The 22,883-nt window shown below is 36.5% G+C and overlaps 1 protein-coding gene across 2 annotated transcripts in view; it reads right to left on the bottom strand.

The window, feature by feature from the left end:
- Positions 1 to 22,883, bottom strand: part of LOC100644847 — a 113,408-nt gene that overhangs the window by 86,201 nt on the left and 4,324 nt on the right. The gene's annotated exons all lie outside the window — the stretch shown is intronic.

Genomic DNA, 22,883 nt, shown 5'->3' with positions numbered 1-22,883 from the left:
AAACCTGTTATTTATGTTATGTATCGCGTGTGCTGTATAAAACATATTGTAATTTCGTCTAATTAGCACTGTAATAAAACAGGACTGTCATGATCGTATTGGTCAAATATCAATTGAAAAACTAGTTTCCCATATATGAGAGTTACAAGATATTTACTAGCGCTTCACAGATCGCCAAAATATTAATGAACCATTTAATGGGTTCATTTTTAACACCAATTTCTACAACTGTTCTTGAAAAATTACAATTTTTGCAAAAAAAGAAAATTACATAACCTTCGATGTCTTAGTTTTATTAATATGTATACTATTGATCTTCACAGTGAATAAGAAAAACTTTATCGACCTATGGACCAATTCAAATTTAAATATCTTCGCCTAAAGGTTAACACGAGTTGTCTACCAGAACGACGACGATCATTGTTCCCGGCTACGTTACGTAAACACATATTTCCCAAAACAATCGTCATCGTTATCCGCATATTACGCAAAGGTTCACAACTTACAAAACCACAGAATTGCATATAGCTGTCAACCACCTTTATCCATAAGTCGATAAACGTCCATTATCAAGTAGCTGAATTACGTTTCATATCGATGATCCAAAAATGCGAACAATACTATCGTGATGTCGAAATATTGTGATGCAAACCGTTTTACAATACTCGATATCGTTTCAAAAAAAAAAAAAAAAAAAAGTGGAGGAAAATAAAAAAAAAGAAAAATACCATACAACCTATATATATAATTTCGAAAGGCGTGCAGTTTGAACATACGTAGATTTATACAGAGTTTGAACGTGCAAAGGCGGCGGCGTGTGCCATAGGATAAGAAGGGGAAACGCCTATCGGCGAGTTGAGGCGAGAAAAGTCGCGAAAGGTAGCTCCATTCGGTCGCGTCAGACGGAGGCACCTGAAAGTTTGCGAGCGCCGTAAAGATACAAGGTGCAGTCGACCGGCCCAGGGCTGTTATAAACGTCCCGATATTATCTCGCCTCGTGTAAATGCATATTGAAAAGCGGTTACGCACTTCGTAACCGGCGTGCCCGTGTATAATCCGTGCGTCCAGCTTCGATTCTAACGAGTCATCGGCATTCACCGATCGCGTTTCAGCGATGCCAGCCAGAAGATTTAGATCCTGGAATATTTACGACGCGTTACCGTTAAGCGGAATGCTGTTGGTGAAATAGTCGTCCTTTTTGGAATCGAGAATGCTTCGTGAGGGATGAAAGTGTCGATTAATTTTAGTTTAAACATATGTACAGTGAAGAGTGATTTAGGTGGTTACGAAGAATTTATTAATTGATATTTAGCTACTTAAGTTATCGGAGTCGTTACGTTTGAAACGTAAAGTTATAAGTCAAGATATCACTGTTTTTAACTTTCTTCCTTTCGTTTTACTTTGTATCTTTTTACAACTTTTAGTAACCGTCATTGACATACCGCAGACTGGCAATCATGTATCTGACCCATGATGTATGGATTGCACTCGATAGTTATAGAAAATAACCACAGAAACTTTCTCCGTTGGAAACCAATGAATCTTAAATCGAGCCAATCCTTCATAACGCAGCTTCCAATCGAATATGCGTAAAATGTCTAAGAGCAATCTTTCTTGAACGTCACACTTCTCCGATCTCTTCCTAACTTTCTAGCAATTCCAATTTTTACCGAGTGTGTAATCAACCTCCTCTATCAATTACATTCAGCATCTTTATCGGCCATGATCGAGGACCGATAGATTATGCGTATTTTTAGATTGGTTTCAAATTTTACCAAACGTAATTACGATAGCTGTGCTCCATTATGGTAGCGACGAAGTTTCAAAATATTTTACATAACACGTGTAGTATATCCATAGAAAGTTTCTACGCGTAAGTGTCCGAATACCTTCGTAAACTTTCGTTTCTCCGACGCGAGGATACATCGTAAATGTCATTATTAATTTTTATTTTGACGAAGCAAGGCATTTCCTTTCTCGGTCAATGACAAGGTGTGACAGTGGCTTTAGCAAGACGCTGCATTAAGATAATAATTGGCTGTACAAACCGAAGGGCACGGATCGTTCGCCACCGTGTCGTTTATCGGTGGACAGTTTTCCCACAGCTAGATCCTAGAAAAGGGGTTCGATAATTGTACTAATGTGACCTGTTTGCCGACTTGGTTTTCTAAGGACATTAGGGGTACCGCTTTGATGGATTTCGTGATTCGAAACAACGCTAAGAAAAAGGATCGATGGGATCTGACCGACACCCGATAGATCCTAGCCAAAAGGGTACTACAAAAGAAATACCGATGGAACTTTAATTAAGATAAAAGGGAATCTGTGCAGGCGTCAAAATGAAACATTTTTATGCTGCATCGTCCTCTGTTATTTCTTTCGTTATCTTCTTTTGTACGTGTACGTTCATGGCCGGTACGGTGTGGGAATTTCCCACAATTAGATGTTTGAACGAAACCGATAACTATACTAATTCGGTGCCGTTTTAAGGAATTCCTGGATATTTCGAAGGGATTAGAATCTTTGAAGAAGATGCGACTTTGTTGGAATATCTTTAGATAAAAGCAATAGTGAAAGTTCGATAACTAGTGTCTCCTACCTTGTTTCAAATTGTTTCTTCAAGTAGATAGACTTGCAGTAGAGTTTGGTTAATAGGGCCGTGTATGTTTTAACGGTGAACTGGTAAAAAGTAACGAGTTAGCTCTATTAACACGACCATTATTTTAATCAGAGTTCTGTTAGAAGGTTCTAATGCGAATGGACATGTTGTTGGATAAATAGTAACGAGATAATCGCACTGTAGTAAGATTAACACTTTGAATATGTAAATACATGTACGTCATAATAAGGAAACTTGTAAAGAATTGTCAAGAGTAAAACAGAAATGGAAAAGTATCGTTTATGTACTTTTGAAATGTTGGTTGGTAATAATCCATAACGTTGGACATTACGTTAATATTTTAGAGACGGCTTTATTAACAATCAACCGCATCAGGTTGCAAGATCTAAAATGTCAAACAGCGTAGTCACGCTTCAGAAGAGGTATATACACTATTTATGGCAGAGAAATGTGGTGGTATTAATGAGTCATAAGCTATAATGAATTCTGGCGCCAGCATTAATTTACAACTAATCTGACAGCGGTCTTTTGACATTTCTTGTTGTCATAAAAATCCGTCCAGTCATAAAGCATCGGTATTGCGGTCTCTTTTTTCTCCTGGCACTGATACATTTATTACAAACGGTAAATAGTTGCAACAATAATTACTCTATCTAATACCCTTTCATAGATAGTCCTTACGACTTGTACATTATGCAGAACCATTAAATATTATACCTGTCAAACGTCATCTGAATTTTTCCTCTCATGGAACACGTTCGATACGTACATAAAATCGAATAAAAATATATGCTACCATTAATATAGCGAATTTTATAGAGAAAATAAGAGAATTCGTAGGATATTAACGAGCAATAAAATAGGCTTTGTAGCATATAGAACCTGAAAACATTCCACGTAGTTAATAAAATTTTCATTCCATCCCAATCAGATGTAAAGGCACATAAACGAGACTTATAAAATCAAAGCTAAGTGTAAATAAACTATATTTAGTTATATTTATAAAAATATTCTTACTTTAATGCCTCATCTATTTCAATCTTATGCAAATTTATTTTCCTAATCCCTTATCCTACCACTCATTGTGACTTTATACGTTAAAGTTAGCATTTTATTATTTCCTAGAAATTATATCCATTCTATATGGTAGAAATTTACTCGTTTAAATTCATTAGAGAAGAAATAATTTATACAATTGAAGCTCGTATAATGCTGTTCGTCATTTCATCTCGCTACTTACTGCTTCCATTTGCGTAATAGGAATTCCCATTAAAATAAATAAATTCTATAAGAATTGAGTTGGGCATTAACTAAAATCTCGTTTCAATAACTGGATTTTCGCTTTCTCTTTTCCTCAAACTCGCAGATTTTAACAATAACGATCTAAACAATAATTTATATATATGTAGAATACTCCAAGATCGATCTACTTAGACTCTAGACAATCAACGCTACTGCGAACGTATCCTACTGACTAAATATATTAATCATTCGCGGAAGTATATTTTCAAACATTTGCACGAATCATAAAATGTCGTTAACGACTACGCCATTCGTACCAATGTGATCGTAATTGTCAACGTGTAAATACGATCGCGTGAATTTCACCGGTCCAAGAAGTGCCTGCAGCGGTCCAACAGCCGTTTATCTAATAAACATTCGTAAATCAGACCCACAGCTATTACACCGCCGCTAAAAGCTTTCCAACAGCCGATCGACCCTCAGATAGGATTTAAACAATTGATTCGTTCAATTAGTAATCTGACATATGACCTTAACGATTATTTCAGACCTCTTCTCCTCGAGAACGTCATGCAGCTTGTCTAATCTCGTAACCCTTCTATCCTCTTTGAGTCTGTATGACCCGGAATGAAAATATTTCAATAGATATTATTGGAACACGAACACTACGGAAAACGAACACGGCGAGTCACTTTTCAGAATTCAACAAAATCGAACATGTTATTAAAATTATTTTTATTTCATTTCCCAGCTGAACATATGAACATGTTCCATCCTGTTCATGATTTGAAAGATATTTCATGTTATAATAGTAAAAAAAAGCTTACATAGCATACTCGTATTGGAGCTTCGAAGTTCTCAGAACGATATTTTCGAATGCGTGCAAACACTAAAAGCGAACGTGCCACGCTATCGCGCGCCAGTTATTGTTAGTGTCAAGTATGGAGAAATCCAAACTTAGTTCAGGAAACGTAAGTAACCCTTTCCGCACGCACAGTTTAAACGAGCTTGGCACTCTTACGTGCATACCGACGAAAACATTTAACTCGTTCGTTACGAGACTTTATATTTTCATCGAATCGAGATATCGAGGGATGGCACCATTAAACGTTCGCTTTCAGCCGGTCGTTCTGAACCGCTGCGCGCTTGTCGAAAATTACACGTAGCGGCGACGACGACAAATTTCTACAAGGCAAAGTCAGCCGCCCAGTCGTTTACCGTTTGCTAATTTTACGACGGTAATTTGGAGATCTTCGAGGTACTTATTGTTAGGCACGCAGACGCCGTGGCCGCCCATCGCACATGGGAAACCCACGAATTTCACGCCGAGGTCGCAAAACTCTCGCACGGGACAGGAAAAGCCGATTTTACGACCGAAGAAACTACCTACGACGTTTATAGGCTCTCTCGAGCCGCTCAAAAATCTTTATCCGTGAGTCCTTCACACACGTGCGTGGTAAACGGAATGACAAAAAAAAAAAAAAAATATTAAAGAGAACGAACATCTCGATGGACGGTGCTACGCGTTATGCAATTTTACGAGAAGGGGAATATGTCTTCGTTGCTTGAGGTCGGATGAACGATACGTCCGAACTTCCCGTAAAAATGAAAAATATCCGGGATCTTCGACTCGTGTGTCGTTTTATTAGCATATCAATGGAAGAGGTAACTGTTCACATTCGCAGAAGAGCTTCACGGGTCAGGAATTCTTCACGGAAATTTATCAGAATTTTTTCTGATCCTAAATCTAAATCGCCAACACCTTAACAGCGTTCTGACCGTCAAATAAATCGCTGGTCCTTTCCGTTCAGGCTTGTCCATCCACGCTCAACCGAGATTATGAAGAGAAATCGAGTGCCGTCACGAGAGAAGCGCACGAGTTCTCTTAAGCAAGTTCTCTCTCCTCCTCGACGACATTGTCCTTGAAGGAAAAGGAGAGTGTGTGTCGTTGTCGCCTGGAAGTTCATCGAATCCGATGTTTTCACTAATGACCGCCACTTATGCGCTGCGTATTGATCTTCGTTGGGTAATTAATTTACACTGGCTCTGTTACATAATCTATTAAACGTACTACTGAAAGCTTTTAGATGCACAATCAAACTTTTTTCTTGATTTGGCCATCAGTCATTTTGCTCCACGTTTAACGACGTGAAATATTCATCGGCGATCTACTCAGCGTGGAACGAGCATCGATTTACTCACGAATCGTCCTATGTTGAGTAACTTCATAATGTGGTTCGCTTGTTTCGATGATTTGCTAAATGACCAACTATTAACTAAACTCGATAACTCCGCGTAATTTCCAATCTGTTCGTATTTATCTGCTTGAAGCATTTCTAACAGATGCCAAGCATGGTATTTGTATTTCCGTGCAACAGATACATATACCGTGACTCACAAAAGTATATTAATACTTATAGACATCTATACATATAGAATATGTACATATAGAATAGAATTCTCTACATATAGAATATATAATGCGTGTTACACAAAACACTTTGAAATTTCATCGTCAACTGTACGTTGGTATAATCTGTTTTAAGTAGAGACGAAGAAACGAAACGATCGGTATATTTATACTAAGGTAAATTAAATCCGATAGTTTAACTTTCTGCATCGTTGAAGGAATATAATTTAATAAGAAAAATTTGCCGCGACTGTGCAAATTAATTTCCCCGCGAGAAGATTATGAACGTGCGACTGCTTTATCTGAACAGAATAATCATACGTAGTCAATCAACTGCACCCATCCACGAACGTCTAAACTCAACGCGTTTCGCAAACTAAATACCAGTCTCCCAATCAAGATAATTTATATATCGATGTAAAGCTCCAACGTGTTCCGTGAACTTCACAAACTCGTACGATTTTCGCTAGAACGACATTTAATATTTTTAAATTAATATTTTTCAAACTCTGTTATATTCTTCTCGTAACTTGATTTAGAAACATATAATTGTAATAATCAAATGTTAACATTAGCGCTACTGTGCTTCTCGTCTCTTCCTCATATTTGTATCTCTTCAGATATTTTCTCTTTTTCAAATATTTTAGTCATAAGAAGTACCGAGTACATGAAAGTAGTAAAATTATATCGAATAATAAAATCAAGTATTTAGAAACTAACTATATTTTAATAATATATATATATCGAAATATAACATTCATTTGAAATAAAATGATACTGTTTCTAGAGAAACGACTCCTTAATAATTTCGAAACGAAACGAGCAGTTCCCAAAATCGAATTATCGGATTTACGAGAATAGAAAATTTCTCGAACTGTGCAAGACGATATAGTGATTAAGATAATCGACCGGGAACGAGTGTCATGTAAATCTGGCAGGTGCATCGAACGTGGTTTATACTCTTCACGACCTGCAAAAGCTCCATCCGGCTGCCTCGGGTGAAAGTCTGCGGATTCTACCATTATTCTTCCGCGAAGACCAAAATTACAGGACAGTGTGAATCAAATGAGCCGATAATGTTGGAACGCACATAGCTTCGAGCTACGGGATTCGGTAACTTATTGCTCGATGCTAATCGACGCAGCCGAGTGTAGGTGGTCCTAAGAATTATACGAAAATACAAGGGATAAGAGTTAATCGAGGGATTATTTTTGTGCCTGTTTCATAAGTCTAAACGTTCTCATATTAATGAGTGTTTTACATTTTGTGTATTTCTATATGTAGTGTATATTCCTAATCCTCTATTTTTAATTCAGAGATCTTTAAAGATATTTACACAGAAAAATATAAAATAAGTATTGGAATCTCGTCGAGTAGCTTAAGAAATTTAGAATCTTCAGAAGAAAATTTCAATTTGAAAATTGACGAAATGGAAAGCTAACAGTATAGATTTTCATTTATAATTACTGTATCGAAATCCTAAATTCCTCGTCACCATAAATCGTCACTATAATCTTCTAATCAAAGTTAATTATAAAATGTCCAAACATATTCCAAATGTCTTAATTAGCCAATATTAACATTTCAACAATTTTAAATATACAGAGTATTTATAACTCGATTTTCTTTACAAGAAAGCTCTTTGGACGACATTAATGTATCATTTGTCGTAAAAACAAACTAATAGATAGAAGTGGATGGTCTACGATCGTGTCGCATGTTATATAGTCGCATAATCTATAACACGTTGATAACTTCGTATCCGAGCAGGTATGCCAAATATTTTTCAAATGAAAGATCACGTTCCACTTTCGTGTGCACCAGGCATCACGGCGACTATGATAGCGTGCAAGGCAAATTCGCCTGCTCATAATTCAGCATCGAACACCGAGAAAACAGGAACTGGATAAGCGACCCGTATCTACTAATTACGCGTCTATCAAGCATCCTACATGTGTTTAATTGATGCTGCTCGCATCAAGGGTATGCGCCAATGAGGAATTATGCCGATTACAAAAATTAGCCTTACACGCATGGCTAATGAACCCCACGGTCAATTTCCTGATTTGCATAGCCGACGTTCATATCCATGTGTCCTGTTCAGTCTGCGCCTGATACCGGTGCTTTAAGTCTTTGAAAGATTCATTAAACGGAACCTTGTTATCAATAAACTGGAAATAATAAAGGCGTTCTTATTTATGTGTTTCCTGCTTGTCGAACTTGCTTACTCGAACGATTACTTGACTACATGAGGTGAGATGGTTCGTAAAAATTTATTCTTTGATTTATAGAGATCTGGAAATCTATTTAAAAGATCGTGAATGTATTATGTGTTTAGAGATTGCTAAACTTCTGATACGTTGAGTTTATTCATTTAGCGTGGATATTACTCTTGAATGTTCAGTGGTTAAGTTCACTCAACTAATGTTATTTACTTATCCATTAGAAAACTTTTATATTAATAGCTAACTTTTTAAAATTCATGTGAAATAGTACTACTTGTATTTCTTTGGGCATTTATGCATACCTAAGCCGACAAATTAAAATACTTATTGCTTTTATTCTTCTCTAAGTTCATTCCTAACATTCTATGTCCTTATCGCGCAGCAAACAATCACATATAATTGAACAAACCGCCCAGTCCTTCGTTATTACGTCATTTCAAAGGTGAGATCGTGTGTCAATTTTAATAACCTTCACTTTCAGTCGTGGACATTTCCACACTTTCACAGCGAAACATCATCCTCTCGAATTAATTTACCGCGACCTTCTCCCCCCTTTTATTATTTTCGTAACATCGTACGTATCCATTTATTAGATTAACGTAAATTATATATTACAACTTTAGTAGGAAAGAAACAAATACATTTGAATCATTGGAAAAATAATTTTAAAAACTTCATCATATCTTCTCACTGTGATCTGAAAATTGAATATAAACAAATAAAATAAGAATTAAAAAATAAATTCCCAAGTCACGTGATATTACAGAGAGTTAAAATTATGGGAAATTATAAAAATGGCAGCACGTCAGCCCCATCAATTTTCAGGATGAATCACGATACATAGATTGCTACATACCAAGATACTGAGAAACCGGTGTTTGCATAAAATGGCAGTAATTCCGCCTTGTCAAAACAGTATAACCCTTGAACATTAAACGAGGCGTGCCAAAACATCATATTGTACCGTGGCGTGGTGAATCGTATTTACGATGCTGCTTATCGTAACTGCCGCGTAAACGCTCGTAACGTTTCGATCATTTCGCTCGTGAAATCGCCGCTAATTGACCCTTGGCTTTCCCGCAATACGCGAAAAACGACTGACCCTCTGTAGGCTGATTTAGTGCGTTTCATGATACCGACAAGAATTTCCGTGGAAATAAACTTTAGCGCGACACGATACACAAGTTTGAACGAAAAATATGAAACACACGTTATTGTACAAACGGCAGCACGCGATGTTAATTATTCGGAAAGAGTGACGTTTATGCTGATATTATGGTAATTAATTAATAATGTAACGCGGTATGTAATTTGTAACCTATCAGGTATGTAGAATAGAGGAAGAATAAAAAGGAAGTAAAGATAAATCTTTAACCAGATATGGCTTCTTTAAAATATTTTACATAAACCTGATCAATAGATATTTTTAACAAATAACTGGTTTCGTCGCTTCAATCAATCGTCGATTTTAGAATTCACAGCTTTTTGCAATGTAGCTGGTTCTTTTTCGATATAATTGATAACAGACATTTCATATGCGTCAACCTAATATATTATAAATATAATGTTATGAAATTTAAATGATTTTGAATATCAATAATATTTATTCGTTCGAATAATGAAGAATAATCGGAAGATGAATATTCAAAGATTAAATATTCATAAAAAGAGAGGTAGAATAATTTTTAAATATATTTTACGAGAATTTTATTTCCCTGCAATGGAGATTCAAGTGCGTCGAGTTTTCTAAGATGATTTTCTTCCGTATCTCTACTGCGATCTTCCAACAGCGATCTTCCAACAGCGATCACTTCGCAACCTATCCTCCGCGGGGTGTTATTTAATGTTCGAAAAATCATCTACATAGCTGACGATAACTAGTTGCCGCAAAAGACTTGCACGTAACTTGTACCTACTATCAGTCAAGCTGCTTAATGGCATCCCCGTGTAAGGTTGAGACTCGTAAACTTACCGCGAACGTCTTTATAATAATCGCTCTACGGTTTCCATGCGCGTGTACTGTTAATGTTGCGGTTGCTTCTCGATTATTCGACATTTAATTCGCGCGTTTCACGATGGTAATTCACGACTAACCAATCAGATTATCAAAATCACCGATGGAAATTCCGATATTATTTCAAGATTTTTCTTTAAATTAATTTTCATGCAAATATTCTAAATTTTATGTAATTTTATTAAACTTGACACATTAACTGAACATAGTTATGCATGAAATAGTAATTCGATTAAGTGACAACGAATGTCCGTTTCGTAATCTCTTTTGTCTTTTCATCGTCATTCCTCCTCTTATCTCCTCAGATATTAATCGAATAGTAAAAATATCTTTTCAGTCATTTAATGAAAATATCTTTATCGATTAATAAAAATACCTTTTCAAATGTTTATCAGTCAGGAAAAATGTCTTTTCAGATATTTTTACGTTCCTTTCAATTATCTTAATCAAATAAAATAAAGATAAAAGTAACGCGAGCAATCTAAAAATATTTTCCAAATAAAAATTAATTTCTTTAAATTTAATTTTCAATCTCCCGATAAAATACTTTCTTATTATATGTTTAAGATGATTAGTCATACTGGCTTTACTAAACATGTATATGTTTACAATGTATATTTGTAACTTATATCTTATAACTTCTATATCGTAGATACATTTTCAGATTGGTTCCAAATTTTATCAATATGATAATGACAGTCGTATCTCCCTATAGTGCTAAGAAAATTTCAAAATGATTTATATAACATGGGCAATATAAGAATCAATGATGATATTCAAATATTTTCGTGATCCATTGTATGTATACTACACTGTATACACGTGACTTAAACGTATCGTGGCAATCACAAAGGATTTCTTTCCCTCGAATTTTCTCCAAGCAAGTTGAAATCTCAAGCGGTTGGTCTTCGAATTTAAATGAATTCTCGGTATCGATGGCGCGGTAACAAATTCATTACGCGAACCTGACGACGTTTCCACGCCGAGAACTAAAATACGACGAAGGTTAAAGTCGCGTAAATTCGCATAAAGAGGCACGTGTCAACGCACCGTCGATCGCCGCTTACTCCGAAACGTTCTTCTTTATGGTTCATTCTCAAATTACATTCTGCGGTTTCCTGAATCGATTTCCGCGATGTCGCAGCGTCAACTGAAATTTACATTCAGTTGAAAACACCTTTCGTAATTCTACAGTCAACGATCGTAATACATGAATATCAATCGTAAGATACGGTAATTAATTCGAAAATAATTCAAATACGAAATATTCGTGATATTATAATTAATTACGCTTAGACTGCCGAGTTTTTATGCATCTATAGGAAATTTAAAGGCGCGAAAATGCGTAGAATAGGCAAACATATTTAAAATAGAGAGCTACCATTTTCTTTTTTTTTTTTTTTTTTTTTTTTTTTTAGTTCAGTTCATAAAAATATTAATTTGCAAAAAAGGTCTATTTGGAGCTTAATGACGATACGTAAAAAACGAATTTCCTTTGTAACCTATGAATAAATGAACGCTACGACGTAGACGAATGCTTCGTTTTAGTGGGTTAAGTGCACTGAATTATAATTACTGTTTTTAACATGAACAGATTTACGCTTAATAGTTAATTAAACCTAATAGCGAAGAATCCTTGGATCTATACGTATCTCCTATTCGATATTTAGAAACGTATAAAAACTCATTATACTCGAGACGAGACTTTATAAATCATTCAAGTGGGTCACAGATCGGCATCGATAAGATTATCGGGCTACCTCGACCAAGTATTTGTACACGTTTCCCAAGCAGTGATATCGAAAGACGATTATACAACGTCGTCCATTACGAATGTTGTTTGTTTATTTATATTTTATTATACACGAGGTTAAAGATGGGATAAAATGTTCCACGTATCGAAAGGATATTAGAAATTATATTCTAAGAACTCGGTTTTTAAACGAAACCTAATTATGTATTACGCTCGGATCGCGGATTAAAATAGATATGATTTTTTAAATCACGCGCTTTGATGGCGAAAATAGGAGGCAATTTCGTTATTAGACATATTGCATAAGAGAAATAGCACTGTTTTTAGAAAGAAAATTATCTACGTTGATCGGCAAACCACCTGAAGGCAAGCTGATCGCAGATATTGAAATCGACACCGTGAACCCAGTCAACGTGCCGAGAACCGATTAATTATCAACGTTCAATTAAATTCATCATTGTGCCCAATCGCGCATAAAGCTCCACTTAGCCACGATCCAGTCGATAAAAATAATACCAGCTCTAATACGCATACTTCGCACGTTTCGAAACAAATTACGACCTTAACGCCCGCAACGATGACTGATTTTACACCGTGCGTTTTCCTTATGGAACGAACTATGCGCTTTCATAATCCACGGATAAAATGATAGCATTTGTCTTCGTACTTTTTTTTTATAGGCTGTATCATTAATTCGCAACGATCGTTGCACAAGCCGAGCAAGCGACAAAAATTGAGTTTCTTGTTGTGATTCTTTCGAATGTTAAATGGAAGACATTAATAGCAAAGCGTGATATTCATAGCAATAGGTATTAAAATAATACTCTGTTTAAAATTTTTAATTGAATCGTGTTAATATATCTTCGCATGAAACGTTATTGAAATAATTCCAGGAAATTCTGGGAATTTAAATGCAAATTTTATAACAACATTTCAAAATCTCAAAAATATAAAATAACACAAATTCGACATTCTAAGTTTAAGAGTTTCAAACGATAAGATCAAACATTTCAAATTGCTTAAATAAGCATTGATTAAATTCATTAAATATTGAACGTAAAATAATGTTGAATATTCATAATACAAAATGTATAAGGTTATTAACATGATCGTACGATTTGAAAATTACAGAGATTCGACATCCAAAAGAAACGTTTGAAAACAGTTCCAGAATCTCGACCCATATGATTTCGAGTATTTTGACACAGATTCCACGAACGAAGTGTCGCGCTTCGAATTCCCGGACGATTTTACAGAAGAACATACCGAATCGTAAAGAGAAAGTGTCCACAAACGGAATTATAATGCCTAAAGTGTATGTCATTCGCGTCTCCATCTCGAGTACTTGGTACTTAAATCTGAGTACTACCGCCATGTCATCGAGTGCTTCTTTGCCGTCACTCACAGTTCGTGGTATTTTCATTTGTCTTTTCATAGTCACTACAAATTCAGTATAAAGGTCGTACACTGTAGACATATACGAACATGTATGTAGAAGGTATCTGAATACTTCATCTTAGTATTGAACTGTTGATATGAAAGTAATTTTTACGAACATAAATTTATTCTGCGTATGTAAAAACAACTACGATAGAGAATTAGTTTTTGCCAATTTTAATTATGAATTACGAGTTCGTGGCATTTTTACAATAAATATCTGATTCGAATAGTTCCTCTTTCGTACAAAAGCACGTGGTTTGTGTGGTTTGTCAAGCAACGAACCAAGAAACTTTCTTTTAGCTATTTTTCTATATCGTTTCCAGTCTTTTTGCGAGATGTATTTCACCAGAGAGAACGTATCGACTCTGACACTTTCCAAATATAGATTGATTAACAAGCATAATAAAAATATACATAACTCTCTATGATTCATACAACAAATAAATTAATCTTCTTGACCGATAATTACACCTAAGTCGCAAAATCCGAAAATTCCAATATAAACATATATTACATCTCTAGAAAAGAGATTTAAAAAATCCACATTTCGCGTTAAACAACAAATAAAGCCATAATCTATCCAAATACGACTTTATGGATGGCAATAAATAGATTTGGCGGACTAAGGATTTCGGCCAGAATTCTCACTTGCTATGACAGATAGCTTTTCTTGACACGCAGTTGTCGGTGAATAAAAGGGAAACCGACTCGTGCGTGTATCGCGAATATACGCCAAATATACAGTGTGACCTTTCGTCAAAAGATTTTATTCTGCGGCCGCGAAGCTCACGGTTGTCAGCTTAAAACGTTAAGGCCGATAAGCAGGCGCGACCAAACGAGGGAGAATTTCGCGACGCGCACCAACTTCTAGAGACAAACTGTCACGCCGTGCCGGTTCCGCGCATCGCTGGCGCATAACTAATTAATCCTGACAGTTACAAAAGCTATTTCAGTCGATCGGCAAAATGATCGCCTTACCGACGCCTGCAATTATCGCGGCATCGTAAAGACGATTTACCGGCTCGAATCTCTGGAAAAGTCCGTGGCGAGATCGAGGGACAGCTAGCCAAGCAGCCGGTCGAGCCACCTCACCGGGTTAATTTATCTCGTTAATTGCCATCGTAATCGACCAATCGCGGTGTATCGTCGCGTCGAATACGCTCCGTCATTGGTTCGTCGTGGACACGGCTATAACGGTAGACGAAATGGTACCGTAACATCGATTCACCGACACGAAATCGGTCGATAGTATGGCGGATCCCAGAGATATTAATCGCTCCTGGTCACCGTTCCTTTTTATCCCACCTTTCAGTCTGTCTCATATTTTGTCTTTTATTCTATCGCCACGGAAATGGTCCAGGACTTGTCGACCAAACCATACGTGTTACACACGCGTTTACCTTTAAAGCGATTACCAGTCCTGGGACACGCGAGTTTCGTTCCTTAATTAACTGTCGCTCTCATCGTCAGGGATAAGCGGCTTGATTTCGTCGTTTTACGAGCTGATAATTTGATCCGTTTTACGAACAACGACTATTAACGTGTAAACATCGGCCAGCATAGGATCTACGAGAATTTATACGAGTCTTTCGTCTGCCATTTTATTGCTCCGTTTTATGTATTACCAGTAAGTCTTTGAAAGGGAGATTTTAACTTTCTGCGAACTTGTTAATCGCGATCAAAGGGTCATTACCTTTGAATTACGCAACGCTTATTTGTTATCTATGTCTAGATGTTAAAGATATTTTAAAACGTGCATGCCCTTTCGACCGATAATTTCTCAGCGGAAAAAAGAAATTGGAAAACTTGGGTACTCGAGACAGCTGATAAAATTCCATCGTGTTTGATGGCAAAATGATAAAAGATTTTCCAGAATCACGGCCAATAGGTGATCAATAGAGGTATATTGTTGCAGAAAAGGATTGAAAGGTATCTTGAATTGATCGATAGGGCGCCTTGGTCAACAAATTCTCCGATAAAGCTAGGGTTACGGATGTAAACAACATGCGATGGACTCGATTCGTGAAACGTACCAGTTTCATACCACAGATCGAAACTTTTACCTTACGGCAAAACAGCAAAACACCGAGGAACACTATCGGCCAACTCTTTATCGAACATTCCGCAGATAAGAAGACGACCCCCTCTATAGGTTCTTTGCACCGTATGGCGCCTATGTAGATTTTAACGAATGTTTTACAGTAACACAGGTGTGCGTCGGACATCTCTATTTAAACAGAACTCTCTTAAAAGCTCTCTTATCTCACGTGAAAATTTCGATAAAGACGTAATGTTCCCGTGGCGTGTACCAGTATGCCATCACGAAATGGAGCAAAACGTACGAATACGTGTCTCGTGAAAGGAAAATAATGTATCATAGTTATGGTATCGATCGTGCCAGCGCATCTATTGTTTTCTTTTTTCTAAAATACTACCTCTTTTGCGTCGTTTTCCGATAACAACGCGTTATCATCGAAGTGAATTTTACATCGTTTCTGCCTTTTCTCATTAAAAGTTTTTTCTAAGCTCCGTTATCGAGAGATAATGAAACTTGTATGTTGCATAGGATCGATGTGTTTGTTTATCGAACGACTTGAAACGTCGAGTGACACTTGGAGAAATAAACAACTTTCTCTGGGAAATATTTCATAAACACGAATGTCTAGTGTTACAAATGTTATAAAAGAAAAATCAATCGAAGGTCTCGAAACAAAGACGGCCCTTGTCCGTGTTTGTCTTTCTCCAAAAAAAAAAAAAAAAAAAAAAAAAAAAACAAAAGAACAATTCTGATCGAAAATCATGAATACGTATAAGCACTACATAAAGAAGTTCCGCGCCCACTTTTCAGTACACACCTTCACCACACCTTTTTGCTTAAAACAACCGACAAAACCACCGAATCCCACGCTGTAAGCCCCGATAAGCGCCATTAATCGCTCGCAATGAATGTCAGGTAATAATCGCGTGTCGCGAAACGGAGGACCAGGGGCAGCTAAACTAACTGACTGTAAATCAGATTTTTGCAAACGAACTGCGACAAACGAAACGAAAGTCGGGTAATAAGCTGCTTACGTTTATGAGCGAGATATCTCGTCTATAAAATCAGATAAAAATCAAAATTTTTTAGAAAAAGACAAACATTAAAACGTTAAGACGCTAAAACTCTGTAGTAACTTATCGATGTATTTGAAACTTCAAATAAATTTTTTTTAAGATATTCCCAATTTGACTTTCACCCTGAAGAGTAAATTTTACTAGAAAACTTATTAAAACACGATTGAGGAATTTTCTAAAAAAATTGATCTTTATATCTTGAATTATTACGAAATTCTTATTTGCTCTATAAATCAAAGGGAAACGAAATTATTCGAGAAAAATTATACAGAAATTATTCAACTACGCTACATGTGATTATCAATAATTATATAATTTCTTCTCACTACCTAAAATATTTCGTTCGTATAATAGGAGCCAACATATAAGTGGATTCAACTGGTTTAAGTTCATTTAATTGAGCGTTAACTAAAATCCCGTTCAAATAAATACAGTTCTATTATATTAAAAATCAACTGAAAATAAACCCCTTTGCGTGAAACAGTTGGATCGTTGATCGTAAAAGTGAGTATAAGTAGGCGTCCGAAAATAGTCGTTATTTGGACGACGACAGTCGGTGGGTACTGATACCTCGTGGGATATCCGTTGCACCCTTGGAGAAAGGATGGCCTCTAGATAGAGGTTCTGCTACGTTTCAAATGTCCCGGGCTCCTCGGGCGCATTCCTGTATAAACACGAACGGAAATACACCGAGAGATCCACCGAGTGTGGCTTCGCCTTCATTCAGAGAGCGCGTGGTTAGCTTCATTCACAGCTACCCCCACCCCTCGACACGCTCTCACTCCTCTAACTACTACTATGTGTAGTTGCCAGACGCGCGTCGTGCCTAAACAACCGGCGCGCTTAGATCATTCGAAATTAGATGGACAGTCTGTAGGGTGCCGTCGCTGGCCCGGATCTACACTAACGGAAGTGACTGGCGAAAACGGTAAACGCTGATTTCCCTGTGCCGAGCCAATTTCGATCGGGTCGTGGTCCCCACGTTCGTTCACCTTTGCCAAACCGTGCGTGACTAACGCGTCCCTTTTTTATTCGAATCATTTCTCCGTGACGTTTCGATTAACCATTTTCTTATTATTACTTGTTTCCTTGATGACATTGTATCGGCCAAGAGAATAAATCTCGTAGTAAATGAATGGAAGGTTTTGGTAGGTTTAATTTGACGATTTAAATGACTATCGATGGGTGTGGAAGGGAATTTGTTTATGGGAGTGGAGTTACATATCCGGTGGAAGGCAACGATATATAATGTGTGGATTTGTTCCTTGAATTTTTGGCTGTAGATATATGTACATGACTTATTGTGCGAAATAAAGTATATGTAAACTATGAAATTAAAGAATACCAACCTTATGAAATATTGTTATTTCATATTATTTATTATGGAATACCGTTTTACGAATTAACATTGTGTTCGTTATTTTGCCTCGCAATGTAAACTTCTTCTCGCGGATAATTAAATTTACTCTTTGAGATGGAATCCTAAGGCGTTAATCCTAAAGCGTATGTGTACTATGCGAGCGTCTGGTCCCGTGCAGATGAGCGCCACTTCAAACGGCCACGAAAGTAAACCATACCGAGCCTTGGAAGTTTTAGAACTACTAGTCGGTTTCCTACGGTCAACTCGTAGCTTTGAACTTTTAAAAATAAAAGGAATCCGAGAGAACGAGATAGTTCCGCGACGGGAACTAGTTACTAAGAATAAGTGGATAACTAACCGTTGAATGAACGATCGTTAGGTAAACATGGCTCACGACATTTAGTGTCCCGCGAACGGCGGCCAATGATGCGCGTGCTAATCGTCAAGCCTAATTCGATTTCCTATTTAAATAGCAAATTTGAAGAGGCGCACCGCGCAAAGGAGAAATAATCGTTTATATAAATATGCATTAAAACGGTGAAGCACTTTACGTAATATTTACATTGTCATGTTCAAGGTTCGAGATCGTCGAATATAACCACGATATTTCTCTATAATGTGATTATAGGTGTTGTATAATTTCAATCACGAGCGCATGATTCTTGAAATGATTTAGAATCTTTCGAATCTTCCACGAGCAAGTATAATATTTGCAATAGATGTTTATAGACAATTTTATCAACATCTTCTTAATGTACGAGATAAGTAATGTTTATAAAAAGATGCAAATTTTATGTAAACGTGTCGACTTCTCTGAAGCTTCGCATTTATGAATTTCAAACTTTTCCTCCCATCACCTTCTTCACTAATTTATATAGAAAAATTTATTTCATCGCTTAATCGGCACTGATCGATCGAAGAAAAGCAATAAAGTTATACTTCTAGGATTAAATGCCTTCTTGAAGCTAGATTGTCAAAGGCATACCGTATGAAAGTACTATACACCATTTTCAGGGACAAGCTGTTTTCTCATTTGAAATAACCTGGCCGTCAAAAAGGTTCGTTTTTTTTTTTACCGTACAAACCCATCGATTATCATGTATTCCACATTAGCATTACTCACCGAACCTCGACGTCTAGACGCACGCTTGTCGGATGTGCACTTCATTGAACCCCCGGGTACACTCGCGTACACGCTTGTCTTTCGTAAGCAGCGTAGCGCAAACACCGAACGAACAAAACAACTAAAACACGTCGATCGAGGTGGATTTGCTCGCGTCGGGTGCAATGAGTCTCATTCAAGCTTCCTTTATGTGGAAAATTTCTAATAAAATTACAACTTCGTGAATTAATAAGAAATGGCATCAGTTTCTCTTGAACATAACCGATTAATTATCGAGATCGTACGATTGATAATAGAAATTCTTGGGATATCGAAGAAAAGTTCAAGATTTCTCTATTTAAATAAGTTGCATAAATAAGTTGATCATATGGAAAACCAGTATTTTGTAAGGTCTTACAAAAATTCAGTGTCTACGATTAGAAATTTCTTGGATAAGATATGGATAAGGAATAGTAGACATCTTGGAAAGAACATGGCGAAACGAACACTTATTTGGCAACTCATTAAGAGCCACTATCGAAACTGAATCAACAAAACAGACGAAAAATGTTCTTTCGAAATTTATTCGACGATCTATCGGTAAAGTATCGAACTGACAACAGTCAAGTTGTTCAGAGTGTTAGATATTATATGTACGAATAACAACGAGGAAACTAATTAACGATAAATGAATAATCTATGCCGTATCGTTTAAATATTATATACTTTTTCAAGTTTAAATTATTAATAAAACAATCGTAAAGATAATTCAAACTCGTCAAGAAATTAATATAGGATGGTCAGAAAAATGCTCGAATAACCGAGAGGCATAAATACAGTACTTATTAAATCAAACAATTTCCTATCGATATAGATAAACAAACATATTTTGGAAGATAAGTATATACTTCAAGTCAAATTTCCGTGGCAACAAACAAAAAAAAGATACCCAAATTTCCAGATTAATTTCCAAGATTAATTTGCGTTGATGGAATGTTTTTTGCTTCTTTTAACAAATACTACACGCCCCTAAATTACCCGACCCTTTTTTCACATCACCCTCTATACCGCACCGAGTAACGACACAAATAAACACCGTGAAAAAAAGGTACACGATCGCGAAGCTGCTCCTTCCGATCGCAAACAAATTCACGAAACACCCTATGTTATGTGTTAAGGGAACCAGCCGGTGTCGATCGAGGAGCAGCACGAGTGGGACAGGTTCTCGTAATAAATCGCGGTCGCGCGAAGAAGCTGCGCCATGCAATCAACCAACGATGCGTCTGCAATCTCAAGACCTGCACGTACGCGGTTTACGTGGTGCGCATCTCGCCAGGACGAGGACCGCCGAAATTACAGCTATTATCACGATAAAGGTGAGAACCAGTCGCTGTTTGCTTAACCCGATAGAAAATCGGTGGAGAGGTCGTCCACGTTCCTCTCCTTCTCTCTCGTGTAAAACCGTGTTTGGCGTAAGAAGAGAAGGAAGATACAAGGCGGTCTGGTAAAAGGGAGAACAAAATCTGGCTGCTCACCCCAAAAATGGGCGGAGTTTAACGTTTAACCCACGAGTTAACGGGGCGTGCCTCGGTGAAACGGTAAGACTACGATTTACACTCTCGCGTTTCACGCACCTTCTATCTACCATTTACGAAACCCGCGCACCTTTCCTCGGTACGCACGTGAATTTATTGTTTCTTCTACCGATATTAAAGGACCATCATTACACAGAAAACGCGCGCGAACGCGGTGTGCCCGCACGTGCACTGAACCCTACTTCTTCCCTTCGATCGCTCGTTTCCCTCTGTGTGGTCGTATTAAACTTCGCTCGATGTGTTTATTCAGGCTGGATGAATATTATCAGCGATATCAATTGTACGTATTCGAATATGTTTATGGTATTAGCGACTGCATAACGCGTGGCTGCGTTTTAAAGGTTGGATAGTTTTGAGCCACTTTTCAGACATTTTTGAACAGATTCAGTTCATAATGGTATCTTGGAATGCGAATATTGAAAAATTTAGCGGTATATTAAGACGTTAAACGGTGAAAAGTTGCGTTCAACTTGAGAGTTGATATAGGAATTACTTCTGATTTTACTAAATCGAATTTAGGTTAACGTTAGTTAATAAAGTGTGTAGATATATGCTTGGTAAATGTTGGGTTATATTGCGAACGTAATAGAAGTCTAATAATTCTGGAATTCTAATGTAATAGCATTCTAATATCGTTTTCAAATTGTTGTAGCGTATTGAAGACAAGGTTTTGCCATATATTCAGGAATTTTAAGCTTGCCCGCGTATACTTAAATCAAACTGTATCGAGGTGTCCTATGCGTAACATGCGTATGCCACAATTTCGCAATACTAACGATTGAATAGCTTTAGATACGATTGAGGTACTTACAGAATGCTAACGTCATTCTTATCGTATATGTTAATTCATGGTAATATCGCTGCGCGGCAGCATCGTAAGTGGAGTAATGGTTAATCAATAAAGCATCGCGTGAATGTTTGTGTTTCGCGAAAGGATATTTATCTTACTCAATAATCGTAGAAAACACTTGCTTGATCTTGTCAGATTTTGTTGGAAATTTTATTTGAAGGGAAAATGAGAAACCATTTTCTTTTGACTAGATCAATGGATACTAATATTCCTTAACTAATACTTCGAAATTAAGATTTATTAGCAAAAAATAAAACTAAATAGAAAAATTCCGAAATTTCACAAATATATGAATAAACTTGTCCCACTTATAAAAAATATGCCAGATTCTTATATAAAATTTTTGTCACTATTTCTATTTAACTGTTAAACATATCTTATCAGGACCTACGTGTTAATAGCAAAAATTTTAATCTTTCGATTAATATCGAACTATATATTTGGATGTTTTATTAGCACCAACCGGGACTCTAAATGCTACGTCATTGGAGTCGCGACAAAACAGCGGTTAAAAGTATGATGTTTTAACTATGGTACGCCATAGTTTATTATCAATGTAATCGCATCCCTTAAAACTTGATTTGTGCTACGGAACACAGATTCGCCGAAACTTGAAGAACAGAGTCAACGAACCGACATCTACCATGCATTCGCGTCGTGTTCGGAATTTTTATTTCATATGTCTGTGCATGCAAACGAATGGGTTTTCCACACTTTATAAGACACAAGTTGCAATTAGTCGTGAAATATGGCTGCTTTACAATAACAGAGTTATAGGACGAAATATTTCGATATTGAGACTTCGGTAATAATGAATCTTTTGTTTTGACGATCTACTATCTTTGATTGATATTATCTTCGTTAAGAAGGAATGGAATGTTTATGCTTCGATAAGCAAACAATTTTTAAATGTATCCCTTAAGAAATTCGTCTGTATAAAATATAAGCGAACGAGGAAATAAATTTGTATATAAATAATTAAATAATGTACATCTCATTAAGCATTTCACAAGTACTATGTTTAATTTAATGCTACATAATGAATAAATATGAATCTTCTAATTATTATAACTCAATAGTTAATTTTGATAAATCTATTTCTAAATAGAATATGTATATATATATATATACGTATATAATTTTCTATGTATTCAGATG

The sequence above is a fragment of the Bombus terrestris genome, chromosome 6 (genome assembly GCF_910591885.1).
Source record: "Bombus terrestris chromosome 6, iyBomTerr1.2, whole genome shotgun sequence".
Lineage (NCBI taxonomy): Eukaryota > Metazoa > Arthropoda > Insecta > Hymenoptera > Apidae > Bombus > Bombus terrestris.
The sequence above is the reverse complement of the archived record's forward strand: the minus strand, read 5'-3'. Positions and strand labels throughout refer to the sequence as shown.